We start from the raw sequence: 19,202 nt of genomic DNA on the forward strand, positions 1-19,202 counted from the left end.
AAATGTACCGTATTTTTTGCTCCATAAGACGCACTTTTTTCCTCCTAAAAAGTAAGGGAAAATATCTGTGCGTCTTATGGAGCGAATGGTGGTCCCTGGAGTCGAATTGTCCAGGGGCCAAAGCAGATTGTGCTTTTTATTTTACAAAGAGGAAAAGGGAGTGTTGAAAGGACCCCGCTCAGCAGCTGATCAGCAAGAGATCGGAGAGAGATAGAGTCCCGGCTCCCTTTCAGCCCCGCCCTCTTGCCACGCCCTCCTTTGCTGAATGTGCTGCAGAGGGAGGTTGTTTGTTTCCCCAGGACATGTGACTGGCTGATTATATTATCTGACTGGAAACAGTAGAACAGCTCCCTTAAGATTTTTCAGAAATGTGAGTTAAACCCCATAAAAAATGGGGCTTTTCCTCTTTGCTTTTCCCCCTTTGCAAAGGAGCTTTGCTTTTCCCCCTTTGCAAAAAAAGCTGCAAAACCTTTAACTGATCCTTTTTTAAAAAAGGCCTTTTGCCTTTGCAAAAACAGCTGCAAAACTTTTAGCTAGTCCTCAAAAAAGCCAGGGCTTTTCCCCTTGCAAAAAAGCTGCAAAACTTTTAGCTGATCCTCAAAAAACACACACACACACACACACCCACACACACACAAAAACCCAGGGCTTTTAGAGGAGGAAAACCAGAAAAATATTTTTTTTCCTTGTTTCCGCCTCTAAAAATGAGGTGCGCCCTATGGTCCGGTGCGTCCTATGGAGCGAAAAAATACGGTAGGTATTGAGCTACCAATTTGGTAAGCTCCTGGTCAGTCCCTGTTAGTAGGAAACATAAGACTTCCCGCTCTGGTCTCCTTCTAGGGATACAGGGCTGGTCCAGGAATTGCTGGCGGAGATAGTTGTAAAGTTTGCAGTGAAAAACCATATGAACAAGGTTTCTCTTCAGATCGTATAAATCTTTCATAAACCAAGGTACCACTGTATCCTCAAAGCAAGCATGCCTGTAGGCCTGCTATCTTTTTTTTTTTTTGCTGTACCTCATAGGGATCTCTCCCCTCCACCGTTATGTAAAAGGCACAGACATTTGAGCCAGTCATGCTAGAGAAAGTGCTCCGAGCCTTTGATCCTTGAACCCGCTGCTAGAACAGGGGGTTAAGGGAAGGAGAACAGCTAGTTCTGCACTTGGGATGCAGATCAGCTGGTCAAGGAAAAAAATATATCATTCCTCAGGCATCACAATGTCTGTTTCTGGTGTCTACATTCTGGGGTGTCAAAGTAATTACCGTTCATGACCCAGGGGATAATCTTCTAACTGCTTCCCCCGGGTGAGATGTGTTTTTCTCCTGTTTGCACCGTTTCCACAGTCCCGTTGCTGTTTCCAGTGGGTGCAGCTCTCTGAAATCCTTCTTACCATTTATTGCTATTATCCATCAATACGGCAGAGCACAGTTCCACTGATTTTAATATAATTGAACTAGATTAATTTTAATAACTAAAATGCGAACATAACCATTAGATGAAATGGGAATAAAATTGCTGCCATTGCAAGATAGATTACGGCTTCTTCTTTTTTAAAATAAAGTTTAAAACAGCTGATTCCGAATTCCTACCTTTGTTAAAAATGAAAAGTAAAAAGGGCAAGAGGAGGCAGACTTGCTGTTTCAATTACCCTAAAAGTGGAGTTTATGCAGAACTCAACAAAGTAGTAGAAAGGTAAAAATGCAGCACAAAGGCAGGGAGAAAACATCCAACACATTCTTTTTCTCAGCACCTCCCTCTCCCTCCGCCCTGGTTTTGCATGGAGGGAAACAATCTGAGCTTTGAATTCCTAAATCCCAAGGTGGAAATGTGTTAGTGCTGCTCCACGAGCTCTTGTGGAAGTGTTAGTGGAAGTCTTCTAACAGCCCCCACACTCTGTTACGCATTGCATTAAAGCAGAGGTTGGGACCCTGTGACTCCCAGATGTTATTAGACTCCAACTCCAACCATCACTCATCACTGACCATGGTTGCTGGGACTGAGGGGAGTTCAACAACATCTGGAGGGTCACAGGTTCCCCCTCTCCGTCTTATAGTATGAGGAACACAATGGTTATAAAGTAGTGGCGGTAGGTTGGGAGCATTGGCGTACTGCCACTTTAGATTTCACACAGTGACCTGTAGGAAGGAACTGATTGATTGTGTGTGTCATATTCGCATACCTTTTAGTCCTTTCCTTCTTCTTTACCCTTCGTCAGAAGGATAACCATTCATCCCACCTTGGTAAGGGCCATACGGGATATTGAAGGTTGGCAAACAGCAACGCTACCATGTGGGAATCCCTTGCAGACGGCCCGCAGAGCCTGAAGACAACCAGCCAGTTTGTGTATCCACAGCAGTGACTAGAGTGGGAATGACCACTGGGAGGAGGGCAGAAAAAAAACATCAACAACCATGCTGCACCTGCTGCAGTACGACTGGACACCTTCATCTGCCCCTGCTGCAACAAACATGTCTCCTGTATCAGTCTCTACAGCCACAGCAGGCACCGCAACTCTCCAACGGTTGGACTCCATCTCCAATGCTGCACTCTTCCATTGTCTCATGAGACAGACCAGTGCCAGCAGTATGCAGAAGGTCCCAGGCTCAATCCCACAGCATCTCCTGGTAGGGTTGGGGGGGGGGACCCAGCCTACGACAACCTGAGTGCTCCCACTGTTAGCAGGAGTTTAATAAGAACACACACACACACCACACACACACACACACACACCACACAACCCCTACAGATTCAGACCTTGCATTAGCCATGAAATCTTTAAGGACAACATCTGAGCCAACTGGTAAAACAGCCGAAGCTTGTCATCTCCTCTCCGGATAGTTGGACAGCTTCTGCAAATTGCCCAGATGCTGCCTAATTCTGCTGCGAAATCAGAATCTTCCTTTAGGCATGGAGATTTGTGACACAGCTACTGCAGGTGCTACAGGAAACATCTCTGTCTTGGAGGCACTGACCCTCCTTTTGATGGCATCATGAGGTCCAGGCTATTCACATATTCTATTGCTTTCATAAATTGAGAACTAAGCACTTTTATTATTCCTGTCACTGTTGCTATTTCCTTGGACCTTTTGGGTAATTGATTTCTTTTTCCATTTACTGGGCTGAACATGTGCACAGCCCAAATATATTTCTCTTTAGGCTCAAGCTGCATCTCTCTTTTTAAAGTCTGAGCATATTGGCATGCCTATAGTATGTGTGTATCTATATCTATATCTGTATCTATATCTCTATCTATCCGCTAATGGAAGAAAACATGCTTTGGCATGTATGTGTTTCTTAAATGAGCATCCGGCAAAATGTATTATATATTATTTTTTTCTTTCTATTTTTAAATAAATTATAATATCCATCATAACATCTTAGAGCTTTCTTCATACAAAGGGAGAGCTATTATATTATAAAGATATTATCCCTCTTCCTTTATACAATATACACCCAGGAGCATTATTTCAAACAGTTCACCTAGACCCTGTCTTCACATTATTACTTATCCATTATCGCAAGAGGGTACCTTTATATCTCAAAAACTTGAAAACTCAGCTTCCGATTGAGGAAACAGTAGGTTCTTTGTACAATAGATAATGCAATGGAGATTTATCACATGTCACGAGATTTGCCACATGTCACATGTCTCAGATTTTTTATAACCTGGGTACCCATGTTTTGCTGAAGTTCCAGGATGAGGACCAAACAAAGTGAGTGAGACATCCCTGATCCTGATGTTCCACGTTCCCTTTTACAATGTTTTGAGAACTCTGGATGAACTTGAGTTTGAATTCACTATGGCTGCAGTGTTATGCTAACCCTGAATCTATGCCATCACTTCAAGGATAAAGTGCCTACCTTAGGCAAAATGGTAAAGGACACCTGGATGGTTAAGTCCAGTCAAAGGTGGCTATGGTGTTGCGATGCTCATCTTGATTTCAGGCCAAGGCAGCCGGCGTTTGTCCACAGACAGCTTTCCTGGTCATGTGGCCAGCATGACTAAACCACTTCTGGTGCAACAGAACACCATGACGGAAACCAGAGCACACGGGAATGCCGTTTACCTTCCCACCACAGCAGTACCTATTTGTCTACTTGCACTAGTGTGCTTTCGAACTGCTAGGTTGACAGGAGCTGGGACAGAGCAACAGGAGCTCACTCCAGTGCAGGGATTCTAACTGCTGACCTTCTGATCGGCAAGCCCAAGGGGCTCAGTGGTTTAGACCACAGCGCCACCTACATCCCTATGTCCTACCACCATTGACAGAGGCATTATGCCTCTGAATACCAGTTGTTGGGAATCACGGGTGGGCATGTAAGTCCAGCTTGCTGGCATCCCACAGGCACCCGATAATCCACTGTGAGAACAATCAGAATTGACAGATATACATAAGAACGTAAGATGGGCCTGCTGGAACAAGCCAGTGCCCCATCTAGTCCAACATCCTGTTATCCCATTAACTGACAAGATGCCTGTGGGAAGTTTGCAAACTGGACCTGAGCACAACAACACTCTCCCTACTTTTGATTCTTAGCAACTTATTGCCTCTAATTGTGGAGGCAGAACATAACCATCTTGTCTAGTAGACATAGGTAGTATTCTCCTCCATGATTTTATCTAATCCTCTTTTAAAGCAATTGAAGTTGGTGCCCATTGCTGCTTCCCAGGAGAGCAAGTTCCATAGTTTAACTCTGTGCCCTGTGAATATTTGCCTATCCCTTGTCCAGTGCCCAAAGCTTGGGTGGTGCCACCCAAGTGGGGAGTAGGCACGAGGCTCTCCCAGCTTTCCGCTTCAGTGAGATGCTCATAGCTAATAATTAAGTTACCATGCAGTTGCTTGTTATCAATAATACAGCTGTGATCTCTTTAAACCCCTAGATTTATCTCACTTCTCCATTGTGGAAACTGAGATTGTGTATAGTTCCACCCTAATTGCCCCTTCCAGAAGAACCAGCCCTTCCAATATGTACCAATCCACACTGATGGCTCAAGTAAATGATTGAGTTTTCCAAAACAAAATAAAATAAAAAATTCTTTCCAGTAGCACCTTGGAGACCAACTAAGTTTGTTCTTGGTATGAGCTTTCTTATGCATGCACACTTCTTCAGAGACACTGAAATGGAAGTCACCAGACCCTTAATATAGTGAGGGAGTGGGGAGGGGTATTACTCAGAAGGGTGGTGGGAATGGGTGATCAGCTGATAGGTATGGAAAACCTGTTGACGACTCTAAACGGCTGCAAATGGTCTTGCAGGGAAAGGCAAGGGGTGAGATGGCTAAAGATCCAATGTCTTTGTTCAGACCAGGTTTCTCCATGGTTTTAAGTTTGGTGATTAGTTGCAATTCAGCCACTTGAATTTTCCAAGAATCCGGAAGATAACAAGGATCCCTAAAGGCAGCCTATTCCATATGACCTTTTATGTTTCAATAAATGTAAACAATAATGTGCAGTATGAGTATAGGAATCCAGCTGAAAATGACCATGGTTGATGTTTGCCAATCCATCTAAAGGCCACGTTTTTCTCTAACTGCTGGAGAATTATTCCTTTTCTTCACGTTCCCTGCATGCTATATAGGAAAAAGTCACAGATCCAGTTCAATATAATCCCCATTATTAGCAATGCTATCAGGCTACTTTATCTAAAATCCAATTAATTATTCTATCCTCTCTTTTACTCAACCTTGTGGGAACATCTACTACTTGATAAAGATTAATAACCCTAAGAAAAGTACTGTAATTCAGCTTTTCCAGTTAATATGTGAAGCTCCCAGAATTACTAATGACATTCCGGCACCTGATATCCTACCAGGAAACTTAATAATAATTTTAAAAAGTATTTTGACCCGCTCAAGCACTTTTTATACTATTTCTATTATTTATGACAATTTTTAAAGATGCTGGCTGCAAATAAATGTTGGTATTGATTCCCTTTGTTTTTTAAAAGACGGCAAATGGAAATAATTGAAATAGTCATTTGCATCTAAGTCCGGTGAGCGCTTCTCGAAAGTATGTGCCTGAAATTTCTGAACACTGATGTCACGATTAATTATTTAGGCTACGTCCTCTTGTAGGATTCCTTTGGCTCATTACAGACATACATAGCTGTCAACTTTTCCCTTTTTTTAAGGGAAATTCCCTTATTCCGAATAGGATTCCTCGCAAGAAAAGTGAAAAGTTGACAGCTATGGACATAGCATTCCATTATCACCAAACCAGGGTCAGGAAGTCAGGAAAATGCTTAAGACTTGCACAATGTTTCCAACTCCCCCTTCCTTTCCCTTTCAGAGCTACCCATAGTGTGACATTGCGCCTGGACTGATGTTAGCACCCCCTCGTTTGCTCTAACTATGATTTGCAAGCCAGTTTCTAACCCTGATTTCAAACTCTCATCTAGGTCAGGGCTTGGGATGAACGAGTTTGGTGTAAAAAGACTACTGAATCAGTTCAGAAATCACTGAAGCACCCCGGAAAACAGTTCCCATAATGGCCAGGTGAATGGAAAGGGAATTAAATTTGCTTTGAATCCAACAAAGTCATTGTGCGAGCGTAACAACTTCTACTTTTGCAAGAACTTCCACTGTTTGAGGGATGGGTATTCAGAAATTTCAGGCACATACTTTCGAGAAGCGGGGAGGTTACTTTTTTGTTGTTTTGGTTTAATTATTTACTTGTGTTTTATCTTGTATTTTATTCTGCGAAATGCCCTGGGGTATCTTGATGAAGGGCGGTATAATAATAATAATAATAATAATAATAATAATAATAATAATAGGGGCCCCAATGCAATGTCCTGACATCTCACACTCGACGTCACAAGGAGGCAGGGGAGAGAACTGAGTGCCCTCTAAATATTGGGAAGGGGGCTGGCCCCCTCAAGTAAAGGGGCCCCACAGTGTTTTGGTCCTCAGGAGGTGGGGCCTATGATGCTTATTTGGCAGTAAATGTCATTTAGATTGCTTTCCTATGCACACTAACTTCAGAGTAAGTCTGGATAGAATTTTGCTGTTTACTAAGCAGGACGCAGAGGGTGTTACTGTTAATTACATATGATGGGCTAGTAAGTACATTAACCACACTTTAAGGAGCACAAGTACACAGTACCAGCACAATCCTATACATGTCTACTCAGAAGTAAGGTCCCTTGAATTAAAAGGGACTAACTTAGGTAGGTTTATATAAGGATTGTAGCCTATCTCCACTCAAGCCTACTTTTAAGAAGAAGAGGAGTTTGGATTTGATATCCCGCTTTATCACTACCCGAAGGAGTCTCAAAGCGGCTAACATTCTCCTTTCCCTTCCTCCCCCACAACAAACACTCTGTGGGGTGAGTGGGGCTGAGAGACGTCAGAGAAGTGTGACTAGCCCAAGGTCACCCAGCAGCTGCATGTGGAGGAGCGGAGACGCGAACCCAGTTCACTAGATTACGAGTCTACCGCTCTTAACCACTACACCACACTGGCTCTTTAAAGCTGTACATGGCTGTACATGAGCAGGAGAGAGTCCTGGATAATATTTGTACATGTCTCCTTTTCACTCCTCTTGTTAAATTAGTATTATTAGTCCTGTCACATTTGTCCTTTTGAGATCTGCGGAGGAGACTTGCCTCCCCATTCTGCTGGAATTACAACATAATCAACCACAGAAAGTCTGAGGACTTGGAACAAGCCTGCCTTTCCTGACAACACTTTATATCTCATCACAACGAGGCGCAACAGATGGCAAAGCATTTTGGAGGGCAAAAGACTATAGATCTTTTGGGGTATCAGTGACATAATGAAGGCAACACCTGTGGTTAAGTAAGATAGATAACAGACCAGAAGATTTCTCCCTTGGCATTGAGTTAGTGCTTAGCAATCCTGCAAAGCCAGAGTTGTTTATTAATATGAGCTTCCTGGCTGGAAATCTTGTGAAGCTGGTGAGAGTCAGCAAAACTTTGCAGGACTGAGATGCTGAGAATTACCCCAGGAAGTCTTGTATTGCAGTAATGATGCCCCAAAGCAATTTGTTGCCCGAAGCAGAACATCCAAATGGTGCCCCCACCAAAGTGATAAAAATCTAAAAATAAATGAAGGAATAGACAGCATGCTGTCTTTTAATGGCACCCTGAAATCTTTCACCAACGCCTGATGTTAGGCACAGGACAGGAGGAAGTTGAGAAGCTGTGCTGGCTGGGACTCATGGAAGTTGGAGTCCAAAACATTTGGAGGGCACCACACCATACCCTCCAACATTTCTCTGATGAAAATAGGGATGTCCTATTCCATCGCCATCATTATTTTATTATTTATACCCCACTCATCTGACTAGGTTGCCCCAGCCACTCTGGGCAGCTTCCAACATCTATAAAAACATAATAAAACATTGTGTTTTGTTGTTCAGTCGTTCAGTCGTGTCCGACTCTTCGTGACCCCATGGACCAGAGCATGCCAGGCACGCCTATCCTTCACTGCCTCTCGCAGTTTGGCCAAACTCATGTTAGTAGCTTCGAGAACACTGTCCAACCATCTCATCCTCTGTCGTCCCCTTCTCCTTGTGCCCTCCATCTTTCCCAACATCAGGGTCTTTTCTAGGGAGTCTTCTCTTCTCATGAGGTGGCCAAAGTACTGGAGCCTCAACTTCAGGATCTGTCCTTCTAGTGAGCACTCAGGGCTGATTTCTTTGAGAATGGATAGGTTTGATCTTCTTGCAGTCCATGGGACTCTCAAGAGTCTCCTCCAGCACCATAATTCAAAAGCATCAATTCTTCGGCGATCAGCCTTCTTGATGGTCCAGCTCTCACTTCCGTACATTACTACTGGGAAAACCATAGCTTTAACTATACGGACCTTTGTCGGCAAGGTGATGTCTTTGCTTTTTAAGATGCTGTCTAGGTTTGTCATTGCTTTCCTCCCAAGAAGCAGGCGTCTTCTAATTTCGTGACTGCTGTCACCATCTGCAGTGATCATGGAACCCAAGAAAGTGAAATCTCTCACTGCCTCCATTGTAAACCTTCTCTATACAGGGCTGCCTCCAGATATCTTCTAAAGGTTGTCTAGTTGCGTATCTCCTTGGCTCAGGGGTCACATAATTCCATACCCTCCAACATTTCTCCAATGAAAATAGGGACATCCTAAGGAAAAGCGGGGCATTCTGGGATCAAATCAGAAACAGGAACAACTTCTGTAAGTCCAGGACTGTCCCTGGAAAATAGGGACACTTGGAGGGTCTTCCAGACTGGTGAAGGCTGATCTAATGTATTAGGCTAGTTTTTCTTTGTCTGTTTATACAGCTGGGATTGTTGGTTGTGCGCAGATGATAATGAATGATGTGTTTGTGTGCAGTCTCACCCAACTACTGGGTGCCACAGTAGGTTCAATCAGAGTTCCTGTTCCCTGTATTGGAAACCCTATATAGTCTGTCCCCTTTAGAGTAACACCAATCATGCATTGGCCAAAGAGTGTGCCTAGCATGCTCAGTGTTAATGAAGAAGCGATGCTTCCTTTACATGTTGTCACTTGCCCCTTTGTGCATTGAAACTGAATACCAGAAGAAGGCTATTGTTTATGTTTTCATGGTACAGATTCCCACTCTTTTATTGTACATTTATTAGGGGTGCACACTGCCCAAAAGTTTCAGTTCAGAAGCACACTGTAGGCTATCTAATTCAGTTTGGATCCAAATCCTGATTTGGAAAAAAATGAACCTTTGTCTGTACCCTCTCCCCCCAATTCATTATTACAGGGGAAAAACAACAACAAAAGCCGTAGCTCCCTACTTAACAGAATTGGATGAAATTTGCAGGCACAGTAGCCTCTTCTGGGTAGGCAAAGCACACTAGATTACAGGCAGATAACTCTAAGGGGGTTTCTTCTGGACACCTTTAATTTTAATTTTTTTTAATGAAACTGTATAAATTCTAAACTGCCAACTTTCAGGAGACTATCTACAGAGATTTTCCTACAAAGGCAATTTTTACAGATTTATGGCAGTTGGAAAGGATTCACTTAACCACCCCTATAGTTTTTGTTATTAAGAAATAGCATGTATTTTGAAATTTCGAAAGCAAGCCTGCCCTTAACATTAGTCAACTTTTTTCCTGAGGTGGAGCCACACCCCTCCCCAAACTGTCTGAAGCTCATTGGCTGTTCTTGTGCTTTCCATCACAATCCCTGACAAGAAAACTTTGCAGAGGGTTTTGCGGGTGTATATGTAGCTAGTGGTTTTTCTTTTGTTTTAAAGCAAACAACTCTCAGGCCCTTTATGAGTTTACTGACTCACCCCCCCCTTCTTTGGAGGGGAAAAAATACCATATTGGCCTTGTCAAACCTAGAGTGCAGATGGATGACTAATCATCTCAAGAGCTATGGCAGTAACATCGCGAAGGCTGTCTTCTCCACAGTGGCAGCTCCTCAGATTCCTTATTTATTTAGTAGCCAGAAGCTTTTGAGTTTGATCAGAGAGCACACAACGCACAATATTGTCTGTTCTATATACTTGCTTGGTCTCCTGTCAAAGATGTGCTCCTCTTATTGAGCTAGTCAGTAGCTGAATCATACTTCTTGTTGCTGGAACTTTGCCTCTAGGTATGTTTTGTTACCTGTGAGACCAGAGGAAACTTTGTTAAGTCCATAACTTTTGAATTGCTCAAGCTGCCAGCTGCCCAGTTGTCATACTATTTATTGTAACCTACTTTCCTGCTTTCTGGTACATGATGGCACTCCTGGTAGTTCATACAGTATCTGCTGCTTGAAAACAAGTCCCCTTGATGTGTGAAACTTGTAGGACTCTGTTGATTCTGGTAGGTTTAAGCATACTTAATTCTGTATTGGATTGTGACCATTCATAGTGACTACCATTTTCCATTACAGTGGTACTTCATGTTACAGATACCTCAGGTTACAGACACTTCAGGTTACAGACTCTGCTAACCCAGAAGTAGTATCTCGGGTTAAGTAAGAACTTTACCTCAGGATGAGAACAGAAATCGTGTGCCGGCGGCATGGCGGCAGTGGGAGGCCCAATTAGCTAAAGTGGTACCTCAGGTTAAGAATGGTTTCAGGTTAAGAACGGACCTCCAGAACGAATTAAATTCTTAACCAGAGGTACCACTGTGTCTGGAATTCTTGGACAATAATAGGCTTGGTAGATGAAAACTGCTTATGGAATCTCATCTCGATCAGGGATTGGTGACCTCCAGATGTTACTCAACAACAAGTCTCATCACCCCCAACCATTGATCTAGACGGAGCTAGCTAGCTAGCACCCTAGTCTCTACTAATATGAGTGAAAATTGGAATTGGTAACTCCTTTTATACTTGGTCTTCTCTGATAGGAGTGGAGGCTCTCAGCAGTAGAAAATATGTTTTGGAGGCAGGTTCATTGGCTAGTGCAGACATGGGGACCTTGTGACCTTCCAGATGTTGTTGCAGTACAATTTCCATCATCCAGGACCATTGTCCCTGCTGTTTGCAGCTGATGGGAGTTCAACAATACCTGTAGAGATTCTAATTGGTTGGGAGTGTGAACCTCTTTGGATTGGTGTAAATACTAGGAGCCTGGCTTTCTGCCCTTGCCTGTCTGATCAGGAGGGCAATGGCTTTTACATGCTTCACTTCTGACTTTAATATCCATTCTAAGGGACCCTGCAAAAGAACACAAACCCCAAGTTTAGATTTGGATATGGTCACATTGGTGCAAGCTGCTTGATGTGACTTCCCACACCTGTAGCAACTTGAACATGCAGCTCTTTATTTTAGTTCATCAAATCAGATATTTTCTGGGCTCTGACACATAATGAATGCTGATGCAGCCTTATTTTTTATATTTAATGAAGCATTAGCATACCACAGTGGTTCCTTATTGTTCACTGGTGAGGGAAAAAATTGTCTTCCCTTTATGCCAGTACAAGAGACGAGTCATTTAAAGCATCATTGTGTCATTCCTAAGACAATTAATTATCAGTGAGGGGAATTCAATAATTTGATGGAACCCAACAAACAGTACTTGGAACTACTAATACAATAATTAATGATGATCAGTTGGATCATTATTTGAATTCTTCTTGAAAAATGGATCAAGTCTACAGTAATCATTGGTGTGGTAAATTGCATGTTTCATTTTAATGGATGGTACATGAATGGAAATCTGAAAAAAAAAAACAGACTAGATGGCAAAGTGAGTTGAAATTTCAGTATGTGCTGGAGGGCTTCTCTTAAGTGGCTGATGGTTCCATTACAGCAAGTGAGGAGGGAGGGGAGAGAACAAAAAACACACAGCATGGATGGTAATAAGAAGATAATATTGCTAAGTGGTACCTAAATGTAGCAAGCAACCCTAATAAATTTTTTTAAGGAAGTGCTAAATTAAGGGTTTGAATTGATTTTCCAAGTAAGTCCACAAAAAAATGATTAGTCCTTTAAAAGTGTTGACTTGTTGTTGGCCACACATACATAGTATGTTTGTGGTCTACTAAACAGGGGGTGGGGAAACTAACTAGATTTCTTAAAATCTCTCTGTCTTCTTGCCCCAAGCTGGTTCCTACTTCACACAAGTGCCCCAGGAGACTAGCTACTTACTATGTTGGTTATAAGTTAGAAAACACCACACTACATTTGTCATTAAAAAAATTCAAAGAGGCATCTGAACAAGACCATTTGTGAACATCTTCATCTGCTATAATTAAGGGATGGGGAACCTCTGGTCTTCCAGGTCCAACATTCATGACCATTCAGAGTCACACATATTTTTGGGGGGGTGGGGGGTGGGACTGTGGCTTCGTACACACTGTACATTCCACACCACCACCAAATAATGATGGAAACTGTAGCTTACCTCTTACAAAGTTACAATTTCAAACACTCTTAACAAACTACAGTTCCCAAGATTCTCTGCAAGGGGAGTTGCAAAGTGCTTTAAATGTGCTTAAAACATATTAGTGTGAACACAGCCACAGGTCAGCCACCTCTGCTATTTAATATCTTTAGCACCTCATGGCATTAGAACAGACGTTATTATTCTAATTTTTATGTTACCTGCTCTGGGATCACTATTTGTGATGAATGAGTGAGCGATACACATTTCAAGTAAATTCATTCGCCAGGAAAATGGGCTTTAAGGAGTAACTGCTTATCACAAATGCACTGTCTAATATTTTCTTCCTTGGCTCAGGCCCTGGATGGCACTGATGGGATCATTCCGCCTTGGCTTTTGTTCTGCCACCCCTTCCTCCCCCCCCATTACTCCCTTGGCTCTTCTGTTCTCCATCCTCTTGGTTCATCTGTTGAAATGGTCACTGCTGAAATAACAAAGGCTGACATAGTCACACTGGTGCCACTCCAGTGGGTTCCAGTGGGATGACACCTTTGAATCTTCCGGTGAAGCTGCCTGCTTATTTGGCTCGCTTGTGTTTAAAAGGGAGCGGGTTTTGCATGCTCTTGGGAGAAGACCTTCATGCTTCATCAGGCAGAGGGTTCAGCTTGAGTTTGTGACCCAGGGATGCCCATTTTCTTCTGCACTCCAGCTCAAGCGTAGCATCAGGTACATGCATTTTAAAATCCCCCCCCCCCCCGTGCTCCATTTTCTCAGCTTCACTTACAATGTTGGGTCATGCAAGACACACTCTGGAATGTTCTTTCCACGTTGGAAGCCATTTAGTAAAAGTTAAATTTGATTTTGGTGCATTCTTGTATGAACTGAACTGTCCCAACTCGGCATTGTCAAAAACTAACGTTGGATTGGAATTTTAGTTATCCACTGTCTCTTGCATTTCCTGCATGTTCAGATGCAGTTCTTGGCTCAGATAATATGTCTTTTGAGAGAAAACTTGTTCATTAATGCATCTTTTGAGAGAAAATGCTTTCAGGGCATTTACTTTTCCCATTGAGATTCATATAAGGGTTGGCTTGGTTATGCATCTGTTTGGGCTGGTCGAGAGAGAGGTGGGTGGTGAACAAGCAAGCAGATTGTCAGAGTTGTTGCTCATTTATGCACATGAAACTGTATCTTGTCCGTGAAGGAAAAGTGGGATATGAAAGAATAAATAACTAAACAAAGGCTTCTGCATTGTCCCAATTTAAGACCCTTATTTTGGCCATCTCACCTGGCTAGATGCCACAACATCCTAGGATGGAGAACAATAGGCCAACGAGGGCTGTATATGTTTGAGAGAGTTTTGGCTGATGCTGGCAGCTGGAGACACAGAGGCATGTCATGCTCAGTGCCGGACTCAAAGCTAAGATCTGTGGAGTGTTAATGCTCTATCATGTGCTGAGGTTGCATATATTTGTAAACAAAACCATACAAGAGGTGCCAGTCTCCATGGCCTTCTTTCCAAGGAAACTGAACCCTGAATAAGCACTGAGCCTCCTGAATTCTCTCGGTGCCTGGAGGTTGGGTTGCGCACAACAGTATGTAAAATGTACAAGGTTGGTATTAGCCCCCTTGGTGGCCCCTGAGGCATGCAAGAGAACATGTTTTTTTTTTTTTAAGCAGCATTTTAAAAAGGTGGCAGTTGAGCAACCAGAGGCTTGCACTGAATTTTTTTGTAGGAAAGCAGCGACAGAGGTTTTAGCTTGTGAGGGCTGGGGAGAGGATGTTGTGCGTGTGATGTTGTGACTTCCTGATGTCATGTGTGTGAGCATCACACCTACCTCCCTAAGCTGGGCAGAAGCTTCCCAGGATTTGGGAAGGAGGTGCCAGGACTCTAACAGGATGCAGGAGCCCTCTTGCCTCCTTCCCAAAGCTGGACAGGCTATGTGTCAGGGATCAGACTCAAGAGGGAGAGATGAAGGAGGAGGAATGGTGGAGGAGAAGAGGGAGACAGCCTTGACAGGCCTTTGAGAGGTTTGAGGAAAGTCACAGCTCAGAGAGAGATGAACAGAAAAGTTGGGAAATGTTAGAAGAAAGGGGGGGACTGCAGCAGGGCAGCCAGATGACACATTGTCACTGGAGAGTATTTCTGATTTCCCTTCTCTCAGAAGGTGGCATTCATTAAGAGTACAGGAACAAAGGACTCCAAGACATTTGACCATGAGTGGCCACTGAAAGGGAAGATGCTGTGCTAGGGAGGAGGGAGGAGGAGCCCAGTGTGGAGCAACACCATTGTTAAGGCTTGTTGCATTCTTCTGTCTCTCACTATTAGGGTTGAAGAAAACTCATGAAAAAGGACTCTACCTTGTTTTCCCTGTTCTTGCTGCAACCAGGGGAGGAATAGATTTCCTGAAGTCTTGACACTATAGGAAGTTGGAAGAAGGGCTCTTGGACCCATTGAAGCATCACACCTCCCTCTCTAAGCCAGGCAGAAGTTTCCCAAAGGCAAGAATAACAAGCAGTTCTTATTGTATGGTACTTTTTATTCAGTTATTTGATTGCAAGACAAGAATTCATGTCTCCACACAAAGAGAGATGTTGGCTACACTGAGCCACGACTCTCTCGCCCCCAACGAGTCCTACAGTTTGATGCCTTTTTAGAGTGAATCACACGATGTTGAAATTTTGGCGAAAACCGTGGTCAGCGCCCTGAGCGCTGATTTTTTGGGTTACATGGAAACACGGCGTTTGCACTGCATGGGGTGTTTTGCAGGTGTTTGGTGCCCTTTTTGAGTGAATGGGATGACATCAATTTTTTTGGCAAAAACTGTGACTCGCGGGTCAGGGCATCGAGGGCTCATTTTTTTGCCTACCTGGAAACAGAGCGTTTGCACCGCTGAACTCTTCGGGGGGGGGGATTTGCAGGTGTTTGGCACCGTTTTTGAGTGCATCGGACGATGTTGGAATTTTGGCGAAAACCATGACCCTAACCCACGGGGTCATGGTTTTCGCCAAAAACCCTACAATGTTTGGCGGTGCAAGCGTCGCATTTCCAGGTAGGGTAAAAAATGACCCCTCTGTGCCCTGACTAGTCCCCCTAGTCCACTGATCGCACACCACTGTCAGCAACCCTTGAATGATGCTGTCTTTTCCCTTTGACTGCACAATTCTATTCTATCCTGTTCTTTTTTACTTTCATTCTCACCTAGCTAATCCAATGCCTCCCCCGGCCTGTGCCAACGCTGCTGCTGCTGCTGCTGCTAATATTTACTCTAATCCTAACAAGCCTGCTCTTGGAGCTGGCGCTGAGGAGAACCTGGACTCCTTGGGACTGATTGTTGATGCGGCTCATAAGTCAGCAGTCAATATTATCGATTCTGCCGGGTGAATTGTGCACTCCTTGCAAGGCAGTGGCACGGGCTGCAAACTAATAGGCCAGTGAAGTTGCTTGACAGCCGGCGGTGCTCCTGCGAAATACTCCAGCAAAACGTGTCTACTGCTTGGAAAGAAGGCAGGTGATTAGCTCCTGCCACAGTTGGGAGGTACTTACCAGAGAACAAAGGGAAGTGCAGAGATGCTCCTCCTCTTCACCCTCACATGCAGGGAGAGTGCTGTGTGCTGTGGTGTGCCACCAGGAGTGTGCAAAGCATCCCAGGGGGTGGAAGGTGCCTTTGCCCAATGGCATCCTCACAGCTTCACTATGCATGTTGGGATTTGGACAATCCAGGAAAATTTCAGCTTACTTATCTCATTTCACCTACTTTCTCAAGTTTAATGTTTTGTTGTAGGTTTGGGGTATGTTAAGTATAGATAAAACAAAATGAAAAATGAAAAAAATTTCCTTCCAGTAGCACCTTAGAGACCAACTAAGTTTGTTCTTGGTATGAGCTTTCATGGGCATGCACACTTCATGACATCTTTGGGCCCCTTCAAGGCCTGTGGTCCTGTATCTGTGAGCTTAAAATCTATGAGAGGAAACATGCAGAACCAGTCAAACCAGTTCCTTTGTTGGTGTAATGGCTTTAGTTGCTCAGCTAAGTACCTGCCACCGGCATCTAAAGAATGAGCCCTGTTGCCACACCAGCAAATGGGTGGGCCTTTTCCCATTTCGAGGGACCCAGGTGGCGCTGTGGGTTAAACCACAGAGCCTAGGCTTGCTGATCAGAAGGTCGGCGGTTCGAATCCCTGCCATGGGGTGAGCTCCCGTTGCTCGGTCCCAGCTCCTGCCCACCTAGCAGTTCGAAAGCACATCAAAGTGCAAGTAGATAAATAGGTACTGCTCCGGCGGGAAGGTAAACGGCGTTTCCGTGCGCTGCTCTGGTTCGCCAGAAGCGGCTTAGTCATGCTGGCCACATGACCCGGAGGCTGTCTGCGGACAAACGCTGGCTCCCTCGGCCTATAGAGCGAGATGAGCGCCGCAACCCCAGAGTTGGACACGACTGGACCTGATGGTCAGGGGTCCCTTTACCTTTACCTTTTCCCATTTCACCTGGCTAGATGCCACATCATCCTAGGATGGAGAACAATAGGCCAACAAGGGTTATGTATGTTTGAGAGAGTTTTGGCTGAAAACTATGCAAGCAACCTGCACAATTTGTGACCCGTCAAACCAAAGGCAGCCATTGGCTATGCAAGGCAGCCCCTCAGGGGCTCAAGAAGACTACTGGTGCTTACTGCTTGGGAATGCAGAAAGATGGATTGGCAACAAAGCCCCAATAGACAGCTTATGTAGGCCCACAAGTTGGATGCCATTTAAACTGCAGGCTGCCCTGAGAGCATTCATGGGCTGAAGGGCAGGGGCAGGCAGAAATTTGTAGAGCCAGTGTGGTGTAGTGGTTAAGAGCGGTAGACTCGTAATCTGGGGAACCGGGTTCGTGTCTCCACTCCTCTACATGCAGCTGCTGGGTGACCTTGGGCTAGTCACACTTCTTTGAAGTCTCTCAGCCCCACTCACCTCACAGAGTGTTTGTTGTGGGGGAGGAAGGGAAAGGAGAATGTTAGCCACTTTGGGACTCCTTTGGGTAGTGAGAAGTGGGATATCAAATCCAAACTCTTCTTCTTCTTCTTCTTCTTCTTCTTCTTCTTCTTCTTCTTCTTCATGCAGGTGGCAAGGAGGGTGAGGTATGTGGAGAAAGAGAAAGAGAGGAAAAGGAGGGCACTCACTCACCTTTGACTCCAGCCCCACCCACTATTGGCATGCCACACCTGGAAGATTATCCTCCAGAGTCATCCACGGCTGCCAGGGGGAGGGATATCAGGCAGAAAGGCGAAGCAAGTTTGAGTAGGAAGAAGGAGAAATCACAAAAATGATGGACCTACCAGGAAGGTGTGTTGGTGGGTAGATGTCTTTGCCACATTTCTGTTGATGGTATCATTCCACACAAATGTCTGATGTGTGCTGTTATCTTGTCATTCATCACCTGTGTTTTTAGCACCCAGGTACTTCTCAGGACAATCTGTTTGGTCTCATAAATGAAAGTCTTCCACACTGAAAACAAAAAATATGATGGCACCTCCCTCACTTGTGACAGCATCATTCTGACCACCCCCTCACTGCTAAACGCAGAGGGATGTCAAGATCACATAGCATTTACTTTTCCCATTGAGATTCATATAATTTATTTCACTTTGTCCTAAATCACTTGTGACAGTTGGTGGTAGTGCATAAAAAAAAATTACAGGGTCCAGCGACACTTGCCATGGCTTTCCCTCAGCAACTGATTTTTTGACAGATTTATCTTAATTAGGGGCACCAGGAGGAAGAGCACAGGGGAAATGGAGACAGAGAAATTTAACTGAGTTTGAGCGAGATCTTAGTTAAGAGCTTTCGGTTCACAATTCATATTTGACAGGGGGGAAAAGAGTGATGCTGTTCCAGTTCATAAGTTCAGCAGATTCCAATGGCATTTCCCTCCTAGACTCTAATGCAATCTTCTCCAATTCGGTGCTGCCAGATGTTGCCCAAGCACATCATCCCTGACCATTGGCAATGTTGGCTGTGGCTTATGTGTATTGTAGTCTAAAATTTCTCAAGGCAGGCCCCCGCAACAGAGGGTGCCTGGGGCATGCTGACATCACTCGCACATGTCATGGGTGTGTGTGTTGATGTCACGCGTGCATGCCCCACAATGTGCATGTGCTGCCGCATAGCCCTGGGGGGCCAGTCTCTTCATTGATTGCCCGGACCCCCATGGTCCTGCATAAATGGCACCTACGTATGTCTGGGGAAAGCAGCAGTAATAATTTAGGTTACAGGAGTGGGGTTCCATGAAATTCCTCTAAAAACAAACAAGCCCACACATGGAAAGCCAGACCACTGAACTTCTGAACTGGTGTCTAGTGAGAGTACTGGGGTAGATGAGGGCGAAACAGTTTGACGTGCATCCTCTCTAAAATACAAGTTTTTACTTG

The sequence above is a fragment of the Lacerta agilis genome, chromosome 2 (assembly GCF_009819535.1).
Source record: "Lacerta agilis isolate rLacAgi1 chromosome 2, rLacAgi1.pri, whole genome shotgun sequence".
Lineage (NCBI taxonomy): Eukaryota > Metazoa > Chordata > Lepidosauria > Squamata > Lacertidae > Lacerta > Lacerta agilis.